We start from the raw sequence: 22,675 nt of genomic DNA on the forward strand, positions 1-22,675 counted from the left end.
CCCAGTCCTACAACAGCATGTGGAGTTGGTGATCAGATGGGAAAGTGAGGCATGAAGTTTAAAGCGTTGGTGAGTCGGTGATAGACTTGGGTATTGCCTGAAGTGCACCTGAGACAACACTTGAACATGAATCAAATATGAAATTACAGGTTCAGGCTCTTAGTCTCTCTCCTCCCTCCCTCTGCCCCCTTTCCAAATTCCATCTGGTGCTAGCGAAAGCTGCTGCACTGACAGCCCTGAGATCTGGCCCATGCTGTTTATACCGACATAACAGGCAGGGCATGAGCAGGATGGTTGCAAGGTTCCCTCCGGCTGCTTGCCAAAGCACCTTTCTAGGAGCCGGGGGGAAGTTGTCCCAATGCCTGTTTAACACTGGGCCTCTCTGTGAGGGTATTAACAAGGGGGCTAATGGAGATGGTGGATTTTCGTGGTTAGGAACGGAACTGAACGGAGACCCCCCCCCCATCTCACAGGGGGCCCGTGCTGCGGGAGAGCGCTGACTTTCCTTACACGCCCTGTCGAGAGGAACTCCTGCTGCCCTGCAAGCGGGAGGCGCCCCGCGGGCTCGGGGGGCGGCGGCGGCGGCGGCGCGGCCAGCAGTAACTTAGGAGCGGGCGGCGGAGCCCTGCGGCGGGGCAGCGGGAGGCTTTTCCACTTAGGGGAAGTCTCAGCTGCCGCTTCTCCGCGCCGCGCGGGACTCTCCTCCCAGCAGCCCCTTCCCCGGGCTTCGGCGGCCCCAGCCCGGCCCGCCGCGTCCCTTCCTCCCCCGCTGCCCTTCTGCGGTCCCGACTTGAAAGTGCCTCGCGAGCCGGTGGGGTGCACAAAGCCCCCGGTCCATTGGGCGCCGCGCCCCACGTGAACACCCTGGGGTTGGCTGGCGAGGGAGGGAGGCGGTTGCTAAGGCAACGCGAGTGAGTAGCAGCACCAGCGAGTGGCGAGCAGCCCCCGTCTCTCCCTTGCCCGCGCCCCCCCCCCACACACACCCCGGGGGCTGCATCCCCCGCGAGGAGCGGACAGCGGTGCGGGCGGCTTCTCCGGAGGAGCAGGTACCCACTGGGGCAGGCATCGCCCCGCCTCCCGAGGCATGGGGGGAGTCTCCCCGCCTTGGAGGAGGATGCGAAAGTTTTTTGGGGAGGGCTGGGGAGAGCCCCAGGCGGGAGCGGGGCGGTGTTTCTCTTGCCAGAAGATGCACAGCTTAGGGGAAATCTAACCCGCCTGTCGCCCTCCTGCGAGACGGGGCAGAGGGGACATACCCCCCCTCCCTCCCCCCCAATATGCTTCCTCCAAGAAAAGCATCAGAGAGGAAATCCCTACCCCTCCTTTAGGACCCCGCGAAAGAGACCAAAGGGGAATCAAAGGGACCCCCAGCTGCCCCTCCCATAAAGATCACAGGGGAAATTACTTCTTCCCCCAGCTGCCCCTGCTAGAAGGCGCAAAGGGAAAATCTGCCCCGACAGATTCCCCGATACCCTCCCACACAGATCAGAGGGGACCCCCCATGCCTGCTGTAAGGAGGTGCAGTGGGAAATCTGCCCCTTGCAGAGGAAAAGGTTATAGGGAGACCCCCCCTCCCCACTCCACGAATAGGGTGTGTTCCTCCCTGCCCCTTGCACAGGAGGCACTAGGGGGACCTACTACGTGAAGGGGTCCGGGTAGGTCCAAATGACTGACTCGGAAGGGGGAAGACACCGCCCCTCGCTGCCAGCAGCTGGGGCTGATCCCTGAATGAAAAGGGCAACAGCAGCCACTCAGCCTGAGTGCACCGACAGAGGCTCCTCGGAGAGCAGGCGGCTGTAGCTGATTCCCCAAACAGCCGGTGCAGCGGGTGAGCGAGAGGGGCTTATGCGCTGTAGATCCGGAGCTGCTGAACTGAGAGCAGAACAGTAGCAGCCTGGCTGCATCTTCATCCCAGGCACTCAGCAGATCAGTCATTTCTTGGATTCCCTTTGCTTTTCCTTCCTTTTGCTCAAAGCCAGAGGTGGGGCGAGCAGCTCCTCTTTGCTTTCCTCTGTTGGCGCAAGAAGACTAATTACAAATGCTATATTGGTAATGAGTTAATTAGATCGTTTGAAAGGCTGGATGTATTCATGCTTCTGAAGCTTTAACTTCTGCTGGAAGATTAAACAGGTCTGAGTTTTAAATTTCTGATTTGTAGCCATTCCTGTGCTGTTGCTGCTGCTGTTTTCTTTACTAGTTGCACATTTGCAAAGAGCACCTCAAAACAAAACAGTTAAAAATCTAGATTCCCCCTCCTCCTCCTCTCTTTTTTTTTTTTTTTTTTTTGGCGTGGGGAGGAGGGTTGAGGTGCTGTTGAGTATTTTGTAAAGAGAGTGTTCAAAGGAACATATGGCTTGGATAGTCTTGCTAGGATAGCAGTTCATTCATTGACAAAGAGAGAGGTTCTCTTTTCTTATTTAGAATGGTTTTGCGCTCAAGAATTATTTTGTTGTTTTGTTAAGATTATGCAGTGTTGATGTCTGTGCCATCAGAAAACAATATGTGCTGGAGAGAAGCATCCCAGTACAAACAAAAGATTTCCCCCTTTATTTTATGGTATATGAATAACCAAGAGCAATTTCCTACCTTTTTTTTTTTTTTTTCGGGAAAGCTACTTTAGGATGGCAGCCCATGGCTATATTTTTGTTTTTATAAAGGAATTGAGGTTTGTTTGGACATTGTAAGTTACTGTAACTTGTAAGGTTATTTGTTTTTAAGTAAAGGGGAATGTTTGTGTTTTGCTTAGGTGAAACAATTATTAACTTATTGTTTGGCTATTATTTGTTTGTAGGCCCTGATCTTGCAACTGTATCCTCAGGTATGACCTTCTGTGCCTGTGTGCAGCCCTGCTGAAGTCAGTAGGCTGTGCAGGAGCACAGCGGCCCACCTGCACAGATCCAGTTGCAGGACTGGGGCCTCTAGATTCCAATCCTGCAAAGATTTAGTCTCATTGAAGTTCATTGGGGGCTCATCAAAAGGCTTAAAATTAAGCCTATGGGTAAATCTTTGCAGGACTGGGGCTTTAGGTTGTAAACTCTTAAAAGTAGCGGTCGTCGTGTCTCTGTATCTGTTTACAGCACATAACACAATGGGATCCCAATGCTAACTGAGGCTTTTGAGTGTTATTAAATAGTGATCTTCAGTGATGTGGCACTATATTAGCTTTAAAATTGTTGACTGTTCTGTGATGTCTCAAATTCATGTTTTTTTCAATAACCAAGAATTAACTCCACTTCATCATAATAGACTCTGGTTTAAAATATATGTATTTGTTCTGTTTTTACACTACCAGCTAAATTAACATTTTACAGCTTTGGGATTAGCTTTTGGGTTGTGAAAGGAGAGAGGAAACCTCCTTAGTTTTTGTTGGGAGGGAAGGGGGAAGTGAAACTGAACCACCAATTATTTGAAATGTTCAAATTGTTCAAATCTTCAAGCACCAGGATTTCTATTCTCTTGTATTAAAAAAAAATATTAAAGGAAAACAGTTGTAATAAAAAAAAAGCTTAAGTGCAGCTGGATGCAAATTAACATCAACACAAAGGGTTGGAAACATGACCTTAAGGGGGCGTTCACTATATGTCCACAGGAAATATGAATGCCAATGAAATTGTAATGTGGTCCCATGGATTCCGCCTGAGCTGGTGCTGAGATGGTTAAAAACTAAAAGTTGGAATATAAAGAATTTTTGAGACTGTGTGCTTTTTATGGTTCAGAGGACCTTTCATGCAGGGAGACATTGTCCTTACTTGCACTGGTTATGTCATGCTCTTGCAGCATGGCATAACATGATATGACTGATGCAGTCTCATGTGCCACATCACAGTGAAATCATTGGAGGAAGAAAAGTTTCCAGCGCTGTTATTTAAGGATATTTGTAAAAGTATTTCTTGTGTGTACTGCTATTGTTGAGATTAAAGATGATGTACAGGCTTTTAGTTACATGCACAACTCCCATTGATAACAATAGGAGTGCTGCCACAGATCAGGAAGACTCTGCAGCTCAGAGCTGAAGTTAGAAACCCCTCACTACCTTTTATATGAAATGAGTTTGGTCTCAGATGATTTCCTAGTGATTGAGTATAAAGGCATCAACACAAGTGCATTAATAGGCACTCCTTTGTGTGCAATCTCAACAGAGGGCAATGGCTGAATGGCCCATAGAAAGTGAGCTAATCACTCATGCTTAGAGGTGGTCCCTTCAAAATAGTGTGGAGGGACATTAGTGCAGTGAGTGTCTGGGGCTTCACTTGCATTGCTTGTGCTATTGGTTTTTCTTTGGATCAATGGGGCAGGGGGCCCTTACTCTCTAGGAAGACAATTTTGCCCCTTTTGTGAGTACTAATTCAGTTAGAAAAACCAGCCAACCGACAAAACACCATTACCTGAATCCAGAGGCTTTACAATGCAGATGGTCAAATACATTTAGGACTGAAACTTTGCAGTAGGCTGGGGTTTCAACCCAGAAGTCAAAATCATACCAAATTTAAGAGAGAGACAAGTCTGTTTAATATGATTTTTGTAGTACACAAAATAGAGAATTATTGATTTGGGGCGGAGGAGGGAATCCCTGCTCCTCAATAACTTAGAGTGTTATCGCTTGTTATGAATTTGTACAGTGCCTTACACAATGACTGGGGCTCCCAAGCAACACGAATACATTAATATCTCCTCTTTAAAGTGAATAGTAAAACTCCCATTGATTTAAATGGAAGCAGGGTTCAGCCTTTTTGTCATATTATAGACCAGATTTAATAAATGCACTCCCTCTTGTTCCCTCTTTATGGAAACCTCAGCAGATCCTGGCCCTACTTAAAAATTTAACCTGGGAAGTGATATGTCTGTCACTATCACTTGATTTTACTGTATGAAAAAGTAATATTTTAAAATTAGCTGAGGTGCTAAACTATTAAAAGACTTCAGACTGTGAACAGTTTCTCTCTTAAAGTAATTATATAGGCTGTTCTTTTATGTGCTTAAATAGAGGCCTCCACCTGAGAGGTGGTCAGTACTAAAACTTCCACTGAATTAAAAGGAAGTTATGGGTGCTTAGCACCACTCAGGGTCAGATACTATACCATGGAGTCCAGATAGTTATGGTCCAATAGACCATAATATCCCAGCAGACTTCTGGTTTGAAATTTAAAAATTAAAAAACATACCGGTACCTTGTACATTCACTAACAAACATTTTCCTAGAACTTAATATTATGGTTTCTCCAAGGCAAAAGGAGACTCTTTCTCCATCACAGCAATTATAATGACTGGAGTTCATGCTAGTGCCACCTTGAGGTTGTGGAAGTAGCATATGAGCAAAGCATTTTTTTTGTGAGACTGATCTTTCTCCTGAATTTAGTGGAAGTTTGAGTCCATTTGTGTTCTTTGGTGGCTCAGTTGCTAGTCTAGTGATTGGCATCACTTATTAGCTACTGAAAATTCCTTCAATTCGGTGTTTTATAACATTACCTTCAATCACTGATCTGTGGTTTACCACATTTGGGGCAGGGATTTTTTTGTAATGTTTTATGTGAAGGAGAACCAAATCCTCTGTTATTCCCAGGAGGTATGGAATGGACAGCAGCAGTGTTAGCTTCACCATAATGCCTTTTGTGCCTTATGGGTAGGGATCACCACTAGGGCTCTAAGGGCAGTTCAATCACCAATCTAGGTTCAGTCCTTGATATTTGTATTGAGACTGCCAAGGAGTTCTGTTTGCAGTGTAGGTCTGTGTGATGTGGATGCTCTTCTACTTGGAACTGGATTGACGGCACCAAATTCATTTCAAGTTCATATTCAGACCGCTGAACAGCTATTAGCTGGTTATTGCTCTCTCCCAAGATTTACTTGGGATGGATACAAACTGGTGATGTCAGTGAGCCACACAGATATATTTTTGTGAGTTAAGGCATGAGTCTACAAACATGTATTACGAGATCTAGTTCTCACTGACATGAGTGGCCTACTGATTTTGCTGGGCACTTCATGCATGCACTGATCCTAATGGTACAGGGACAGAAATAAGGCTTTCTATCTTCAGACGTGAGGGTTCAGTCCCCTGTAACTTGCACTACCCTACTGTCATGGTCTTGTGCCTTCATCCTTCCCCATTCCCACAGGATCACCCCTGCCACACTCCTTTCTGCTTGTGATCCACCTTTCTTCCTCTGACCTGCCCTCTCCTCCCGCCCCACCATCCTTACCCATGGACTTCTGTGGGGATGGCACAAAATTGTTGTTGAACTTTGGTGAAGAGGCTCTCTGTGCAAAGAACCATAGGCCACTAATGAATCTGGCTTTAGGTCCAGTAGTAAGAGTATGAAGGATTTGGCCTAGAGTTAGTTTTTCTAGTTATCAGTAGGTTAAGTACCTAGATACTATGACAGGCACCGTAGGAATACCGTAGACAACTAGTGATTCTTAATACAACAAGCCCCAAAGGCATTAAATAGGCATTAATGTTCGTAAAGAACTTTGAGGTGCTCAGATGAAGTGGTTATGTATGTACAAAATACTATGATTACACCTCAATTTTGACTTTGCAGCTCCTGGTGTGACTAAAGAACATCAGTAGCTATATGTTTATCACATGGGTAAAATATGATTTCTTCTTTTAGGCATTTGTTTGAATATGTGGAAGAAGATGACAACTGTGCATGGATGACTTGATGTAATTAACACCTGCAAGATTTGCAAAAGGCAGTTATCATTGTGAAGCATTTACAGTGATTTATGGGAGGAAGGTGGTCCAAGAGAGGGATGCTGATGATATCAACACAGTGGATTAAATGTACATTTATACCTTTATTGACATATGAATTATCCATGCTAAAAATGCAATGAAAAGGGTGCTGATGGAGCAATAATGTGGTACAAACTACTGGATATGGATTCAGCTCTGCCATCCCTCTATAAGGCACATCAATGGAATTCTACATCTGAGCTAAAATAGGATGTTTAGGTTCTCAGAATGCCTGCTTGTTAAGATAATGAGCAGTGATGGCAAACAACATTTTTGAAAGGATAAGAAACGGGGAAGAGATTTAAAGGAATTCTCTTGTTTTTTTTTCCATTGGTATTTGTCATACTGTGGATTTTGAGGGAACGCTTAAGGAGACTCAAGGAATATTTCTAACTGGGAAATGGAACCTGGATCTGAATCTAGTCAACATCAGAAAAGAAAGCCTGTGACGCATGGACTGGAAGATCAAAAAAGGGTAGGTGACAAGACTTCACCAGTGGCATTTTGTGCTTAAATTGCTGGGCATGATTCAGGGAGCTCAAGTGCAATTTATAATTTTTGTATCCATTGTTACTGTTTTCCATTGTTTAGCCAGCTGTGGGCAAGCTCTGAGTATAAAGGTTCTGGCTTTTCTGGACTTGTTGCTGCATGGGGAGTAAAGGGCTGAAAAAGATCCTCAGGTCTTTATTTCATTCATTGTGTCCCATCTTCCCTTATTCATGCATAAGGGGGGAAGGGAAGCTTTTTATTAAGAGACTGCTATCCTGGGGTGGTTGATAGTATAAATGAGATATGGTGACACCTGCTTTATTAAGTCAGGCTGATTTATTGTATTGGTTTGTTTTTTACTTTTACAATTTACCTTTTAAATGGCTATAACTCTTCAGGCTTTCTTGTGATTTTGGCCACTGAACCGAAAGATTCTGAAGATTATTATACTGTTTTCTGCCTGTCATTATGAGACCAACATGATTTTTATAATGTACAATAGATTTCAGTCAACTGACATCATTTTGATGAAAAACACCACAACAATATGTAACTAATGTTGACCAGCAGTTCTCTAGCTCATACTGGTGTGTTTCTTGAAATGTGTGAGTTAAGGTAGCATTGCATTATTTAATAATTTGAATAGCTACTGCATATTAAATACACCTAAACAAAACCACCATCTCTGGCAAACTGATAGTCTGGGAGCAACTGGGGGTTTCAAGTTATGTCAAGGCAACAAGAAGTTTAACAATTGTTTAACTTGACAAGTCTGCTGTATAAATCATTTTACATTTTCTGATGAGGATTTGGTTGGTGAAAGAAAATATTATGTATTCTGGTTTCTGTGGGGAGCTCTTCAGTATTGCTTTAACATGACTTTTTTTAATGTATGCTGAAATATGAGAGCTGAAAACTGACCAACTATTTTGCCATTTCAACAAGGCCAACTGATTTGGGGAGGAGCTGGTGTATTCTTTTACTGGGTCTGTCAAAGAATAATAAAAGTGATTTGTTTGTTTTTTAGAAATCAAGCCAGGCCAAGAAGCATTCAGAAACTAGATAAAAATGCATCTCCTTGTGTTAGCCAGAAATAACACATTTAAGAAACCCAGAAGAAGCCCTGAATAGATTTTAATGCACTCAGTTCGATCTATTAACTGTAAAGCTGACAAGATCCTCCCTCTCCTATTTTCAAGGAAGCATTCTGGGACTGAGATAAATCAATAAGGGTTGAAAGAATATCCCTCTCTTGACTTCGTTTCTAGGAGGCTGTTAATATCTTTTAAAATGTACATCAGTGCTGTATACAAGCCCTAATGGGGAAACATTTGGGACCTATAACACAAAGGTATATTCTAATTGTTCTGTTACACCAAAATTAATAAGCAGTTATGATTGTCTTCGCTGATAGGTATAGAAGCCTACATCTCCCATCTGTTCTTGGTGCTGGGTGTTTGGTGCACATGTAATATGGGGCTTCTGAAAATATAATATAACCCCAAGTGAGGCTCAGTGGCAGCTGGGATAACATCAATTGGTCATGCTTAGCTGACATTCATTTTAACTTGAACTCTAGCCGTCATGGAGATTATTAAATTTTTATAATGATATATGTAAGATCCATTTTAATGACTCTTCATGCTTGGGTGATCTCTCTCTCTCTCTCTCTCTCTCTCTCTCTCTCTCCTGTTTGCAAAACAAGTCTTAACAGAGTATTAAATTTCATTTCCTATTGAATTTTCTAGGGCAAGATTACTTACAAAAACTTTTCTCAGATTTGTTTACTGAGAGAGAATCTGGAATCTTTCTGTTGTGGATGTGAATAAAAATATTCTCAATTTCTCATGTATGGTAAATCCAGAATCCTTGAACATGTGGCTTAGAATATAGTGCATTTGATCAAGGAGCATTGAAAATTAGACTTGTACAGTACAGATTTGATCATTAAAATCAGGCAGGAATAGGAAAAAATAAAGCCAAACTAATTTTAAATCAGGATAATCGTATACTCTCCTGTCTTTGAAACTCTGAATTTTTATCAGCACTAAAAGATGACATCCTTTTTAGCATTCTTCAGACAACAATGGGAAACCTATCAATGTGTATATGTTTATAAATTCTTTTGGATGACCTATATTGCCCAAGCAAAATGAGGAACACTGAAGACTAGGCTTGAATTTGTTTTTATTTCCTTTCTGCCTTTTTTTTTTGTAGCCAAATTATTGGGCATCTAATTTTATTAGAGTGCTTTGCCCATTTCTCCGTTTGCTGTCTTCTATTTGTTTTGGATTAATCTTCCAAAAGTCATAAAAATCTGGGTGCTGTCCCAGTCCCCATTCAATTTGATGGGAGCAGGTTCTTTTCAATTGTCAATTTATTAGCTTCCCAGACACAATTACAATGGGATTGATGCTAATAACGTTCAGAGTCACACTGGATTTAGCCACAACACTTTCATTGGCTTTAGTGAGAATTAGATAGCTAAATCCCATGTAACTCTTAAATTAAGGGTAAAAGAGGTTTTTAAAGCTGATCCAATCTTTACTCATGTGCCAGTGGAACTATTTGTGTGAGCAGGATTTGGTCCTCTTTATGACCAAAACAAAAGCTTTACACTGGGAGTAGCAGTAGCACAGCTCTGTTTTTAAGTTTGTTTGCAGGTTATTGGTTTGATACCAGTTACAGATGTCCGTTTATCCATCATTAAATTGAGAGTTGATCTTTTCTGAAGAGGGTGCTGTGGAGAAATCACTATAGAGCAAGTACCCCTCAGCAATTTTTAATCTAGTTAGGTAAATCTTGTTTAGTTCAATAATAATCCATTTAACCAGTACAGATGGAAGGCGTTAATTTTCTGTGACAAAACTATTGATCAGTGAAAGGGAATGTCTCTTGGATTGATTTCTTCCTCTCCCGAGTTCTCATTCAGATTTAGTAGCTTTTTGTTCTGACAAATATGGAATATTGTAAATAAGCGTGGGTTTTCAGTATACCTGGCAATGGTGACAAAGGAGTGGTTTCGCTGAAACGTTTACATTTCTTCTATCTGTGAATAAATGGACCTTGATTTGATGATTAAAACTGATTAACTTTATTGCCAATCATCAATTTAATTCAAACTTGAAAAATAAATTGAAGATTTTTCCCTACTTGTATGTATGCTCCAATTTGACTCAGAAATCAGCTGCGACTCGTTTAGTTATTTTACTTACAAGAAAATTTTCCTTCTCATCCTTACTTTTGATTGAATGAATATATAAGAACTGCAGGGGTAAACAAGCCCTTAGTTAGTTTAAGTCTACATTTAAAAGCAGGCTTGAAATATTGTGATAGATTTGATGCATAGCTTTCCTCTCAGTTCTTCTTCTTATGCATTCTTCATGATATGCATGGCTGGTTTCATATGGTATAGGGTTTTTATGCATTTTTTTTTCACACCGTGGGTTGTTACGTCTGTATTATCAAGCAAACCTGTGGTACATTACCACTACCTTACCATCAATTAAAGCTAGTTTCATTAATAGGTTTTAATTTATAGCTTGAATGCTTTAAGGTGTGGTTAGATCTGTTGGGTGGTGGATGAATGTCAAGTTTATACAATGTGGTTTTTTTTTTTTTTATGCTGAGGTCTTAAATTACTTTGCGAATACTGCAAAGCTGAGCCAGTATGCAAGCACTGAAAGTGTAGCCACTTCTCAAGTGCAGCAAGAGTTGCTTTTACGCAAAATCAGAAAGCTGTTGTGTGGTGTGCTAGTGCAACCAGTCTGTCTTATTGTGGTTCTACTGGAAAATGGACCAGACAGAAATCCATCCAGCAAGATACAGGTTGGCTGCACGCGCGCGCACACACACACAACACCTGGGTTCTGGAGGCTGTTTAATCAAGATATGCACCTTTATCCTCTGCTTTTGGCCTGTTTCTGTCCTAGTAAAATAAGTAGCAAAACACATGAACTCAGTTGTGCAGAATTGGAAGTTTACTTTCCAAAATTACCATAACAGATTTCTAATCTCAAGTAGCCTGTAAAACAGGGCTTCTATTTTATTAAGGATCCAGTCACGCAACCTTACATTGTGTGAGAGAAGACAACTCAGATGAGCTAGGGTCAGGCTTTTAATTTTTCCTGGATGAAAAAATCCATGTTTAACATTGTATGTGTTAATGATAAGACGCCATGTTTCTGTTATAGCAGTTGACCAATTTCAACATTTGTGTGTTTTTGCTTTGGAAAAGAATAGGCTGGATCCTCACCTGGTGTATAATCTCATATCTTTAATGCGATACAATGGACTATGCCAGTTTATACCAATAGAGGATCAGGGCCTTTCCTGTTTAAAAACAGTTAAAGTAGGATTTGATGTGCTTGAGAAGTACATTGTTCAATCTTGTCTATGCTGAAGTCAGAATGGAACGGTCTCAGTTCAATATTTTTTTTCTTCCAATAATTATCTGCAAAGTAAAAGGAGCTTTTTGTGTTCTGCTTTTTTTCTTTCTCAGATTCAGACTTGGTTAGCTTGATTGTTACTTGTATATTCTGTTGCTTTTAAGTGAATAATGCATGTATAACAGTGTCTCTTACTTTAATGCTCGTGCATCAAAGTGAAGCTTAATATTCAAACTTTTATGAGCAGCGTACCCACCTCTCAGGATATCAGAAAAGTGGTTCAATATCCAGAAATTTTCCCTTATCAAGGAGATGACCTAGAATTTTAGGTTAGGATTTTCAAAAGCACCCAAGTGACTTCCCACTGATTACGAGATGTGTGATCCTAAATCACTTAGGTGCTGTTTGAAAAACCTAAAGAATAAGGGTAGGATTAATAGCCAGGTCACCAGTAATCTGCATATGCTGGTGGTTCAAAGCCTACATCAGAAGACACTGAAGAGATTTGCAGAGAAAGAGCGGGATTAATAGACAAAGGCTAGTTAACTGTAGTTAAGTACTAAAGAAATAATAAAACAAGCCTGAAACATGACATTACATGCTGTAGTACTCTAAATAGCTTCATGTAAGCATCTGTAGTATCTTTTATTTAATATGGCTTAATGCACAATTCTAGCAGACTGTCCAGTTGTGGATCTTTATCTTCACTGAAGTCCAGGGCACAGGGGAGAAATTGTGATATGCTCTCAGACTAGACTGATTTTAATCAGAAGACGACGTGGGGGAGGGGGAATTCTCCCATTGGTTTGATTCCAAAAACCTTAGCATGCCACTGGAAATGCATCTCTTGGGAAGAAACTGACACAGTGCAGAGATACAAATGCAGCTTTAAATGAAACTGTACAAAATGAGAAAAAAATAATTTAGGCATGAATGTACTGGTCCTGAGGATGCTCAGCACTATGAAGTCATGGAACTAAGGCTGTTAAGCAAATCATGTGATCAGCCTCTAAATCAGTTTTTACCGTGAGGTTATCCATAAGAGCTCTTCTGCTCATGAATGTTTGTCTGTATAATGTGTAGACAGCTGGATTTCCTTCTCTCCTTTTGGAAGATTAAGGATGTATTGTAGGATTTGCCATAGTAGATCTGACTGATGGTCCTCTGGTCTGGTATACTGCCTGTGGCCGTGATCAATATCTGATACTTCTGAGGAAGGTGGTTTTGGGGGGGCGGAGGGTCAGAAAAAACAACCAACAACTTAATGTACCCAGCTAGTTGTGTTGTATGTGGAGAAGAATATTCTTTTTATCTTGCAGTTGTGAATATTAATAGTCACAAAATTATCTAGCCCATCTCAAAATCTGATTCTGTGAGATTCAGCCTGTGGCAAGCGATACTCTGTAAAATACCATTTCCTTTGCCACATTAAAAGTGAGTTTTTCAGGGCATGCCTGTGCTATGGGTGCTACAGCAGCACAGATGTAGCTTCCTATATCAACAGACAAAGGGTTTTTATGTCACTGTAGGTAAGCCACCTGTGCAAGTGGTTGATAGCGGAATTCTTCCATTGACTTAGACTTTTCTGTACTGGATACTACTGGGGGAATTCTGTGCCAAAAAAGTTAAATCCTGTGCACAATATTTTAAAATTCTGCATATTTTATTTGACAAAATCACTTCAATTGTTTTGAATTTATTTCAAAATATCTGCCAGCCAGTATGTCTGTAACAATATGGACAAAAAAAAAAAAAGATTCAGGAAATGATGTGAGGTTTTTCTGGACAAATCAATTCTTTACTAGGCATATTAATACAGAACTTTGAGTAATTCATTTAAACTACAATACAGAAAGGGATTTCCTGTACCCCTCAGTGCAAAGCTTTGGGGGAGTCAAGGGTAATGGACTAATGGAGGAGCTGAGGGAGAGGGAAGTAATTGCTGGGAAAGACACCCGGAGGGTTGTTGGGTGGGGTGGGAGAAGTATGGCGCAGGTTATTTTGGGATGAGGATGGATTGTTAGGGAGTTGGGAAGTCTCTCCTATGCAGACCTTGGCTGATCCCTAGCTTCCCATTCAGTCAAGCAAATCTCCATCCCGTCCCCACCCCAGTCTATCACCCCACTAGCCCTTCTGAATCCTCATCTGTGACCCCCCAGCAGATCCCTGTGCCCTGCTCTGTCCATCTCTTTCCCCCTCCCCCCATCCTGTGGCTCCTCACCTGGCCCCGCAGGCAGCATGCTGTGAAGAACGCACCCGCTCCTCCTCCCTTTCTCCTCTCCTCAGCTTCCTGCTCCTATCCTACCCCGCTTGCCCTCTGTTTTGGTGCCTCAGCAACCCCTGGTGAGAGTAAGTGCAGTGTCTCCCCAGCAGAATGTATTTTCTCTGGAAGGAAAAACAAACCTGCCGGGGAGGAGCATGAATTCTGCACATGTGCAGTGGCACAGAATTCCCCTGGGAGTAACTAGAGGCTAGGTTGGTTTAACAACATCACTCATGGGTATGAAAAATTCACACTCCTGAGTGATCTAAATTTTAGGTAGACTAGGGCTAAATAGTGAAGTGAAAGGTCTATGATTGGAATCAGAGGTGCAGCTGTTTCTGATTTTTAATGTGCTTTTAATTAGAACTGAGACATAACACTCATTGTTTCTTCTTTGTTTCTTTCCGGGGGTGGGTGGGTGTGTGTGTGTGGTTTTAAAATTTTTTTTTTTAAGACCTCTATAGCTTGATTTCTCCCCCCTCACTCCCCAATGAACAACAAGATGCTGTGTGTAATCCACCCTGGCACCCTTCAGGTTCATCTTGCATTGTGCCCTTGCAGACTGCAGACAGTTTCCTCACTGCAGAGGATTATGCTCTCTCTTTAACTGAGTGTTTAAACTTACTACCTCACTCCTGCTTCAGACTGCTATAAGGTTAGAGTTTGGTTCACTTCACTTCTTTCTGAGGTACTGACCATGATTGTCCCCCATTAAGGGTCTAATCTGGCACATCCTGTGGTTAGTCACTTGTGTAAATAAGGGTTTCCTGGATCAAGCCCTAGCAACCTGCCACTTCCAGGTATTGGGAACAAAAGCATAGGCTAGGAAAAAGAGAGAAACTACAAAATAAGAATTATGTATATAAACACATCTAGTGATAGAGAAAGCATGGCTAATTGAGTACAAAGCTTGTGTTATAAAGTATGGAATATTACCCTCCTAACAAATTATTTGTTCTTGGCCTAAAAGCCATAAAGGCTTTTCCCCACTTATCAGTTTGCAACATATTATTGGATGCATGGTGTGTGTCATGTAAGCGTGTCATTTCCCAGTAATGAAACATCTCTCCCATCCTTCCTCTCATGTCAGTGAAGCTTGGGTTGATTATAGCCACCTTTTGAAGAGAAATACAAAATATTTTCCCAGTTCAGTGCCCCCTTGTTTGGTATGCAGTAAAATGTGTTTTTGCTGTGCCATTTTAAAAAAAAACATGCTCTCTGATGCACAATGTAAGAGCCTGATACTGTCCTGCAGCTCTTACTCATGCAAGCAGTCCAACTTAAGTCAGCGGGACTCCCTGTGTAAGTAAGGATTACAGAACTGAGCCCTAATTATTGTTTCCTATTGTCTGCTAGCTTTTTGTTTCCTTTTCTATTCTAATGTTGACCTAAATGGAGATTTTTTTTTCATTTATCAAAAAGATTTTTTCTTTCTACTGTCTAATTGTGACTCTCAGATGTTACACATAACTCCATTACTGCGTTGATTTCCTTTGCACCTCTTTGAAGAGTACTGCCATTATCATGCAAATGGATACCCTCTGGCTGCAAGCGAATAGTCCTATACTATAGCATATAGACCATAATATTAAATTCCTCAAGATTTAGATAATGCAATTCATATTGGGCAGCTAGACACCAACTGTCTGTGTGTCTGTCTTTAAAATCTGTTTGATATCCCTGATGTCCCTCATGTGGTTTGATATTCCTGGGAAGGGGGGAAATGATTATTTCCAGGGCATGCTGCACAGCTCATTTTCAAGGCCTTTTTGGGAAGGAAGGGGCACACTGGGAACATTGGGGGGGTTTATTTTTAGGGCCTGGGTGGCTAACTTTTTTTCTCTTTGGCAGTCTATCTTCTAGTTTGGGGGAGGCTGGGTTTATTCTGATTGCATTTTTATCCTATGCTCAAGTCACCTAGAGTACTGAATCAGCGCTTCCTAATGTAGCGTATAAATTCAAACAAACTACAGTTGTACATTAAACCTTTATTACTGGTTTTACAGTAATGAGACTCAGTGTGTCTTTGGTATTTATAAACATCCTTGTTGTAACATGCATCTTGTTACACTGTAAAACATAGAGTAGGTTGCTGCATGCAGATGAAAATATGCAGCAAGGGCTGTGAGAAAAGATACTATATATACAATAGGGAGGTATAAATATAATTTTAAATTCTAGCTTCTGTCATAATTGCTAGAAGGGGTATATGGGCTGTTGCAGAAATCTGTGATTAAACAAAGATTATTACAGATATGTCGTACTACTTTTATCCACCAAAGGCTGCTCAAGGTTTCACTAGTTTAATTTTGGAGTAACTCACTGGAGAGGCTTCAGATTTATACTGGAGTAAGGGAAAACAGAGGTCTGCCTTATCCCTTCTCTCCCCCCTCCCCCAGATTTATATGTAAAGCAGCACCATCTCCACCATCCTCTCCCTGGCCCTTGCAGAATTTGGTCAGGAAGGATAATGCAACCTAGAGCTGTATTACCTTTTTTCTGCAGCACTTTTCCCTCAAGCCAGGTCTCCCAAAGTAGGTCACAGGTAGTCTCTCTCTGCTGAGAGCCAATGAACCTGATGAGAGAACCACCAGCACCAAGCCACCATAGAGACCTGGGACCTCTTGTGATATTCCCCCCAGAGCTCCTCAGGTTTCTGGGAATCAGGTTTGTATGGGTGGGGCTTACAATATATTTTCCATAAGGGAAGCCCCTATTCTCCAATGATGAGGGAACTTAATAAGGGGAATCTTCACTTAAATTTCCTTCAGAGATCCCTTTTACTGTTATTTCTGAGGGAAGAGATGAAATTGGCCCTGTGCTTGTGGCATTAAGAAAATGGCATAGTACTGAGGTTGTGGCTGACAGGATATGATGCTTAGATATCTCTTGATGCTATTGTATACAAACGCTGATAATGGCATACTCTGGTGTGGGCAGCTTTTTTTCCCAGACCTTGCCACTAAAAGAGGAATTGCATTAAGGAAAAAATGCTTCCAGAATATCCCACTGTACTAAGTTGCCTAATCCATGATGAGTTTTAGCAAAGTATTTATTTTGTGTCTCATTCACAGGTAGACATGGGTAGAAATCAAAGTGTTGTAAACATTCAGCTCGCTCTAGGCTTAATTATTTAAATAAATCTGCTTTTAAAGGTTTCACAATTCTTCATTGTGATGACAGCAAGGACTCTGAGATTTTCACTAAAATGGAGGGCATGTTTGGGGTAAACAATGTACCTCTGAAGCAGGGGCGGCTCTAGGCACCAGCAGCCAAGCGCCCCGCGGCAGCGCGCATCCTGGGGAGGCGTTTTTTGGGGGGAGGGTGGAGCTCGCCCGGCGGCAGGCAGGCAGGCGGGGCCGGGCCGGCGGACCTGCGCGGGTCCGCCGGCGGTCGGCGTCCCGCTGCTTCGCTCTGCTCCGCTCCCATGACGCGGAGCTCCTCTCAGCAAATGCCGCCCGCCTCCCCCAGGCCGCCGGAAGGGAAGAGGAGAAGCGCCGGGGGGGGAAGGGACGGCGCGGCGCTCGCGCTGCGCGCTGCAGCTGGCTTTGAGCCCCTGCGCCCCTGCTCTGAAGACTTAAACAGATGGATAGAGTTGCCTCTGTTATCTTGATGTATCTACATCTTAATCTGCCATGCAAATGTCTCCTGTTTCTACACTGCATTCCCCCCTCAAACACCAGTATATAATTGACGCTACCACATTTGTGAACACTGCGTCAGATTCAGTATTGTGATAATCCTCTTCCTTATGGATTAGGAAGATTCTACTTCTGAATGTCCTTTTAGGGGAAGGATCTAAATGCTAAATTTGCAAGTAACTCTAGCAGCTGATTCTGCATTCAGACGAACTTCTCACTTTTTTTTTTCTCTCCTGTGTTTAAAGTTTTGCTAGGAAAGGTTTGACTAGATGAAAGAACATCTGCTGCAGAATCAACCAATGCTAAAGGAACAATAAACCAACCAAACATTAATGCAAAAATGGTCTGAGTCCTTTCTAGTCCAGGGGTTCTCAAACTTCATTGCACTTTTCTGACAATAAAAATTACTATAGGACACCAGGAGAGGGGACTGGGGACTGAGGCCTGAGCCTGCACCAACTTCGCCAGGCTGGGCAGAGGGGCTGGGGGGAACAAAGCTCAATGGCTTCAGCCCCAAGCTGGGGGCCCTACCGCCCAAGGGCTTCAGCTTCAGGCAGTGGGGCTTGGGCTTCAGCTTCAGCCTTGGGCCCCAGAAAGTCTAAGCCAGCCCTGATGATCGCTTTAAAACAGCATTGTGACCCACTTTGGGGTCCTTATCCACAGTTTGAGAACCGCTGTTCTAATCTGTATAGGAATTTGGGACCTGATTCAGCAGAGTACTTAAGAAGTCCCACTGAAATCAATGGGCGTGTGCATATGCTTGAAGTTAGACTCCCATTGACTTCAATAGTCTTTAGAGCAGGCTCTTGCACTGTGTTAATCATTGTCTCAGTACCACTTTTTCTGGGGCCTGAATTAAACTCTTCACATTTTTAGTACTAAAAAAGTAGTAGTCCGCATTGGACAGGACTCAAATACTAAAACAGTCCCTGCCCTGTAGCTTGCAGCCTACAAAACTGGACACAGTGTTAGCTGGAAAAATGATCTGCATTTGTTAAAGAGCTCAACAAGTGGTCCGAGTAACAGTGTCCTTAATTCTTTCTCCCCCCTCTCCCACTCCCATACGAATCCTGTGGACACATTGGATAACAGACTAAAAAGTAACCTTTAAATAAGAACAGTTAAGTCACAACTGGAGTCCCTAGGAAGAGGTGTGCGTGCGTGACCATATGCACATGCACACCTGTCATCTAGCTGCACGAAGGGTGGAAAAAACAAGGTTTTGTTTTGTACACTGTCAATATTTGATCCTTATCCATCCGCTGGTGTTACAGACCTGGTACAAGAGCCATTAAAGAGAAACATTAGAAAGGAGTGACTTGTGTAAATCATCTGTTAGTTATGTGAAATGGTGCTTAATGTGAATTTGGCTGCCTGCTTATGAGCCAGTAAATGCAAAATGTATCATAAATACCTCTACTGGTGTTCAATTAAAAAACCCACATTTTTCAGGTTCTGAATGTTCATTGTAGTGAGTTCCCTTATTGCAGCACCTGTATTAATATCACGTGTACTGTATTGTCACATGTGTCCCATTCGACCTCTCTGTAACATGGCTGAGACATTTGCAAGCTTGTGGTTTCTGGTTGGTTGGATTAAAACTCATATTTGAAGGAATTTGAGTCTAAGCCTTCCAAAACCTGATAAGCATCATTTCAAAGAGTGTGCTGATTTCTAGAGCTGAAACTCAGTAGCAGCAGTATTCTGTTCTCAAAATATTTTTTAAAGATGCTTGAGTAAAGAAAAGGAAGATTAGCTGTAGTGTATATGTATTGGAATAAAGCTTCTTCATAAATATTTATCAACTGGAAAAAATAAGCACACAGATGTCTTCTCATTTAAACTCCAAATATGTCATGAGTAGTAAGGGATGGAGATTTAGCTTCGTAGACAATGTATTTTCACACTTCTCAATGTCAGATGAGATGAATTTTGAATGCAGTACAGTATGTTAAATGCTAGAGGCGATGGGGCCTAGTGGACTGGGACTTGAGACCTGGGCTTCATTACTGACAATGGCTCTGGTCTCCTGGGTGACCTTGGATAAGTCACTTCATCTCCACACATCAGTTTCACCATCTGTAAAAAGGGGGTGTAATACTGACCTCCTTTGTAAGGCAATTTGAGATCTGCTGATGAGAGAGGTGCTATATAAGAACTAGGTATTGTTGTTAGCAAAGTGGTCAGTACCTCTGGTTTATATGTTAGCCAAAGATGGCACCTGTGGAAGCACAGGGCCCTCAAAAGCCTCGCTAAGTCACTGCAACAGCACAGACTCATAGGATGGAATGTTGGTTCTTGCAGTACGCACTTGCTTGTTGGTAGTCTCGTATCCAGTTTTGGAGTCACCTGACTCTACATAGCTTATGAAGATTAGAATTATCACAGTAAATGGTTGTACCGCCACCAGACTTTTTTCTGTCTATATGAACATGTTTCGTTAAAGTTGACAATATCAGGTCTCCGTGACCAGAAATACAAAAAGGACACACACAGTCATTAAACTCTGGAACAGTATGTGAAGTGCAGAAGATTAAACAAAACACAACTTCCTCCCCATCCAGTGGCAGTGCTGAGTTTCTAAAATGTGTATGTCTGTCTGTTTCTGGCAACTGACCTGACGTGTACATGTTCTGTAAATAAATGTGAATTTCAGAGCTTTGCTAAAATGTAAAAACAAAAAACCTGCTATTTAAGGTTCCAGTTCTATACAATACTGAGGCATAACTTCATCCCCACTACAGCCCTTTGGGCCATTCCAGTAGCACAAAAAACAGTTTACACAACCACTTAGGAATTTTTCCTGTATAGGTGGGGACTTAAAGCCAGTGTACCAGTTTCATGCCAGTTTCTAGTGTAATACTCTTGGGACATTCCTGTGCCACCTTGATCCCAGGTTGTTGGCAAAGTTCCTTGTGCCTGGCTGCTAAAGCCATAACGTAAAGCAAGGCAGAGGGCCCAGACTCTGGGTGAATATGAAGGTGACAAAGCCATGTTTGTCCCTTCCCTCCACTCCCCCGTCCCCTCACTATTGCACCAAATACCGCTTGGCTGGACAGGAGGAGCTTTACAAATACTTGGAAGTCGGTTCCTCCTGCCAAGAGTACAAGGCGAACACCACAAATGGATTGGTGGCATTAGGAATGTCTTAAAGAATGCCAGGAGCATTTCCCTACACTCCCTCCCCTGTTTAAGGTGTGTGTCTGCTGCCAGCAGCTGTTGCAGGTGGAACACAGTGCTCTTAACACAGCCCTTGTGGCCTAATCAGTAAATAGTTTCTCATGGGAGTACTCCTATTGCACCATCTCCAAGATCTTGCACCCACCATACCAACAGCAGGGAAAAGTGATAGCAGTGTATGGTTGCTCTAAGCACCTTTTACATATATTAGAACAAACCAGGAGCCGTCATCAAACCAGAAAATAACCAGCTGAAAAGGAAATAAAAATCCGCTTCCTGCAACTCTGAGAATTTAGTAAATAATCCTTTTGGCTCTGCCAGTACATCAGTGGGAAGGCACATGTACTGAACTTACTTTCTTTTATCCAAATAACAGTTTCTTCTTGGCAAATATTTCAAATCATTGTTCCAAAAATTAAGTGTTAAGAATATCAAATGTGAAAATCTGAGGGGGCAGCACAGCGTAAGTCTGCAGTGTGTGCAGAAGTGGGGTAGTGCTCACCTTTGCATTCCCCTGGTGTCCTAGAGCTGTGGTGAGGACTGGTCCTGGGGTGTAAGTTTGAGGATTGTTCTAATCTTGCACCAGTTGTTAACAGCCCTTACCATAGCTGTGAGGGGATGGAATGGCAATCTTGCCCATGCCCCCCTTCCCTGTGTACTGAGAGGAAGTACAGTGGCTAGTTAGGTTTGCTTTACAAAAAAAAATTCTCTAGCTATGAAGTATCAAATGGGTGCTCAATACCTCAGTATCTAGTCCTAGGTATTTTAACTGTTACTGACACCAACTAGAAGAGTGCACATTTTAACAGGTAACTTCAAAACATCAACTGTTCTTTCATTTATTTATATATATATATATATATATATATATATATATAACACTTTCATAATGGAACAATTTCTGTAGACCTTTTGGTTATAATTCCGCTTCCATGGAATTCAGTGGAAGTCCTGCCATGGACTTTGGTGGGAGTAGGATTGAGACGTTGTGGGAAAAGGTCATTCATAGAAGACTTATTTCAGATAGCTAAGACATTAAAGGATTTGCCTCTGTATTTATAATGTTTCAGCTGACCCTGTTTAGGTGGGGGGATTCTGGGCTGTTAGGCTGGTTTAAAAATAGACGTAACCTTTTCTCTCAAAACCTTGCAAATACCATGAAGTATAATAATAGTGTTAACCTGACTTCATTTATCACTGGGGCTAAACTATGAAAGCCTGCTATAGTAATTAATCGGGGTCACAGTGCATCTGTGGAATCCTGGGAAACTTGATCTTGGAGTCAATAATTTTCTGAGCTGAAGTGCAAAGAAAATATGACCATTCCTCTACACAGAGGGGAGTTGCCTGATTTGGGGAAATCACTTGTTTTCCTTTTTGTAACTCGTATATATCCTAAGGACAAACCCATGCTGTAAAAAGTACATCTCAATGTACTATAACTACTACTGTAGTTGGCCATGGATATGCCTATTTAAATGGGGTAATACAAAGGCTGTTAGTGTGGTCCTTGGAGGTTACAACAGGATGTAATTATGTTTCTTTAAAAAAGCTTGCATATGTTTTTTAGCAAACTTAACATATGCCCAGATGTCTTGTATATATTCTTTTGGGAGTCTGGAATGACTAATTTTTCTTCTGTAAGATTAGCGTACATTAAAATTACCCATTGCAAATCAATTCCTACAGTACAATTTAATGAAACCTTTTGTCGACAGTTAATGTAAAAAGCATTTCTAGATTACTAATCTTATCACAATTTCTGGTCATTTTACGCATTTAGTAAAAAGGGATATGTGTTCCAATTTGGGATGCCTTGTGTTAATTGTAGTTAATCTTCTGTTGGGTTACCCACTAGTGTTGCTTGTTTAACAAAGCATTTATATGAGGGTCAGATCCTTATCTTGTGTAAGTTGTTTTAGTCTACTGAAGTCAATAAAACTATGCTGACTTACATTACATTAGGTGAAGATCTGTT

This window comes from Mauremys reevesii, linkage group 4 (assembly GCF_016161935.1).
Source record: "Mauremys reevesii isolate NIE-2019 linkage group 4, ASM1616193v1, whole genome shotgun sequence".
Classification (NCBI taxonomy): domain Eukaryota; kingdom Metazoa; phylum Chordata; order Testudines; family Geoemydidae; genus Mauremys; species Mauremys reevesii.